The sequence below is a fragment of the Lygodium microphyllum genome, chromosome 15, assembly GCF_053477565.2.
Source record: "Lygodium microphyllum isolate KBCC chromosome 15, Lygodium_microphyllum_v1.1.10, whole genome shotgun sequence".
Lineage (NCBI taxonomy): Eukaryota > Viridiplantae > Streptophyta > Polypodiopsida > Schizaeales > Lygodiaceae > Lygodium > Lygodium microphyllum.
This window is the reverse complement of record NC_141149.1, coordinates 24386959-24390689: the sequence shown is the minus strand read 5'-3', so window position 1 is coordinate 24390689 and position 3731 is coordinate 24386959. Positions and strand designations below refer to the sequence as shown.

At 35.9% G+C, this 3731-nt stretch overlaps 1 pseudogene; it reads right to left on the bottom strand.

Moving 5' to 3' along the window:
• Window positions 1-1660: 1660 nt before the first annotated feature.
• On the bottom strand, window positions 1661-2765 carry LOC148024355 (uncharacterized; annotated as a pseudogene).
• Between the last annotated feature and the right edge of the window lie 966 nt (window positions 2766-3731).

The following is a 3731-nucleotide window of genomic DNA, read 5'->3' as shown; positions in this document are numbered from 1 at the left end:
AGCGTAGCTCAAAGGCGGGTTTATAAGGCTTGTATATATATATATATATATATATATATATATATATATATATATATATATATATATATATATAGTTTGGCTTTTGTAGTATTTCTCCTTTACGATTGCGAAATTCGATGTCACAACCGTCTTCCAAGAAAATAATTTTGCGTATAGACTGCGTATAGACTTCATATAGTCTGCGTGTTGATGATTGTTTGCTATAATCTGCTTCTGTCAGTTCACAGGTGTGAACATGGGCTTCCAGAGGGTCATAGACTGAGTCGTGTGTAACTGAATACGAACTGCCTTTATGGTAGTTGTTGAAGTTTGAAGTTAGGAATTTGTGACTTGGATTAACTTAGAGAACTTGAAGCTTTAAGCTTTTATGACTTAGCTTGGATTTTGAGGACCTGAGTATGTCCTCGCCATATTCGACGATGGCCAGTTCGTGTTGCCGTCGCAGACGGATAAAAACGGGGTATGAAGCTTTTAATAAGCTTCTTTTTGAAGCTTTATAACTTATCCTTAAAGCTTTGAAAGCTATGGAGGAGAATTTCTTATTTGAGAAGAAAGAACCAACGACTTCTTGAAGGATCTTCCTGCGTAGTCCTCCGCCGCCGCAGAGGCCGGTCCCTCATGATCTGAGTATACAGCAGGGGGTTCTTGACTGCCAGGAATACGTTGGTATTGACCGTTTGCCACGAGACTGACTGTAGAGCTTGATCGTTCCAGGAGCTCCGCCTTCGCGCGAGATGGTAAGCGATTGGAAGCTCTCGATCTCAGCTTCGCTCTGATACCACTGGTGCACAGATCGGACGCCGTATGTGCGCGTAGTGAGCGTCAGAAGGTCCCCAAGAACAAAAGAACTCTACTTTTTGCACAAAAAACAATGAAGAAAGCTTGCACGACATGAAAAAGAGACCAATTGGGTGAATCTCCCCCCATGCCTTGTGTGAGCGCTCCACAAAGCATGTATTTTATATGATATTCATCTTCAAGCTCAAGAAATAGCCCAATTTACAAAATAGCACGCTTTAGCTTTTGTGTTTGCTTTTGTGCCACTAAAGAATTAAAGCTATTGGGTGCCCAAGAAGTCAGGCGGTACCCAAATACAATGTCCAATACAAATATTTAAATCGTGCGCCCATGCGCATACAAAAGTAATAAATAAATATCAAGCGCTTTGATAAATAAGCGCGTCAAAATATGGACGCCATGCCTAAGATACGCGCCCATCAAAAATTGATGATAATTTGAATACACGCTATCCTCCAATGCTTCCCAATGCCACCGCTGCTTGCTCTACACATCAACTGAAGCATTCACAATTGTTAGAAAAATAATACAATTAAACCGACAAAAGTGAATACCTAGCAATCTTCAGCTACAAAATAAATTGGTTAGAACTCAATCCTAACCTTAATTTATTACGAGTGCGCACTCTAAATTTATAAACGTTTATTAATTTAAATATGTATTTTGCGGAATCACCCGCTATGGAATCACCCACTTACACATTAAATTAACAAAACACCCAAAAAGGATAGGCGTCCCCATTGACTTTTCGCACAAAGAATCCACCTTGTGCAAAAGCCCCGGTAATAAAATTTTACGGAATCCACTGCAAAACCTCACGGAATCCACCATGGAATATGCCTCATGGCATCACCTTTGAGCCATATGCAAAAAGCTTGAAGTCATATGTTTCTCTTGGGTGTATGACAAGTGGTTTTGGTGTATAAGAATCCTGTATGATACACATCATTTCATACAAGCTAAAGTCATTATGTTGAGATACTCGCTTAGCAAATGTGTTGAACATTTGATCAATATGATCATGGGTATGAATCACCATTAAAAAAATCACTTTTACTTTTTTAAATACCCCCATGTGTATAAGCATATTGAGGTAGCCCAAAATTGTCTAATTTTTGTTCTCTCTTACTGTGTTATCCAACTGCAAATAAATAACAAATGGTAAAGCACCCTTTAAGCTAGAGAGTACAATGTTCAAAATTGTGATTGTAAGGTTAGGATCATTATGAACATTTGGATAAGTAAAGAATACTCTAGAATGAACTCTTCCATGGTACACAAGGCATCCCATTAAATGCATTTGTACAAGAGTTTCTTCACTAACATCCTTTGGAAGACCAGTAAAATGTGGTAAGCATGACTTATTCTGGTCCATACCATCAATGACAAGTCCAATATATCTTTTTGGTACAACGAAACACTTACATCTATGGTGCATGGCTTTTCTCTCTATTGATTGCTCTTTCCGATGAATTTGTAGTGCTTCCTAGCTTTCCACATACCCATGGTATCAACATTGATGAAAGAAAAGCATCTTGCTGACTATACATCAAAGAAAAATAATGCTACCAAAGTGCCTTTCATTTTTGATAACCATATATAGCAATACAATTCTTCTGGTAACAATAACATTGTAATGCATATTTGATTTGTGCATCACTAAGAAGTAACCTAGTGCGTTCCATATAATAATTTCTTCTATTCTTTTGAAAATGCATAATTGTTTTACCACCACATCCTTCTTGCATGCATGAAACATTGTGAGATGAATTGTGATGTTAATAGTATGAGTGATCTACATGATTTGATGATTGCACCTTTGTATCATTCATGGAACCTCTGATATCCTCCAAAGCATTGGGATCAAATGAATCAAAGGACAACTGATATTGTTCTTTGACAATATTCGCATCATTTTTCTTTGTAATTTGGGTGTTGGATTGCATGCACTTGATATGATCTCCATGTTCAAGGATTCAAAAGATAAAGCATTAGATCCATCATAGGAATGAAAAGACAAAGTATCCATTCATACAAGAGAAAAGATACAATGTAGATTCTAGCAAGAGAATTAGAGGAAATGCTTGAGAATAATACTATAACTCACTGAAAATAGCAAAGTGGAATAATAGGACCGATGGTCTTTTATGAGGAGAGTAGTTGAGGTAAGGGTTAGGTTTAGGGTTAGAGTTAGGATCTGGGTTTGGGTTAGGTCAGCAGGCATAGGGCTTAGGACTTGCTAAGTTAGGAAATTTTTGTTTATAAGAAGGGATGCATACCTCATTCCTCTCCTTTGCACATCAAGATATCAACAAGCTAGAGTGGAGGAACATTGTAGAAGGAGCAAGACGAACCCATACAAATCTAGCGTAATAACCTTATAAAAATAATAAAAACTGCTAACATAAGTGATTTTTGGCTAGTATTAAAATATTTCTTTTATTGAAATGATAAGTTATAAAAAATTTTCAAGCAAGAAATTGAGTTGTAAGAGGTATAGATAGTTGGATTTTATAGGCCTTCTATTTGGGTAATGATTTGATTAGGAGCAATATTAATAAAAGTAGGTTAACTTGATACAATGCATCAAGTTATAGTGAATACAATAAACATATTCGATCACTCAAGAAAGAATTTTTTCTAAGACTATAGAGAACTTGATGTATTACATCAATGTTTTAAGAAACTTTTAACATCTTAAAGACAACTGGATGGATTATATTGATTTTTTTTCAATATCTCCTCCAATATGATGCAATACATCAAGTTTGAGTAGAAATATATTATAATATCTAGTTTCACTTAATTTAGTGCATTAAGGTTCTTAGAAATTATGTTAATAGGTTAGTGTACTTGATATAATGCACAATCTGACATAAATATAGTACCAAGTTTTCTTCCTACACTTGACG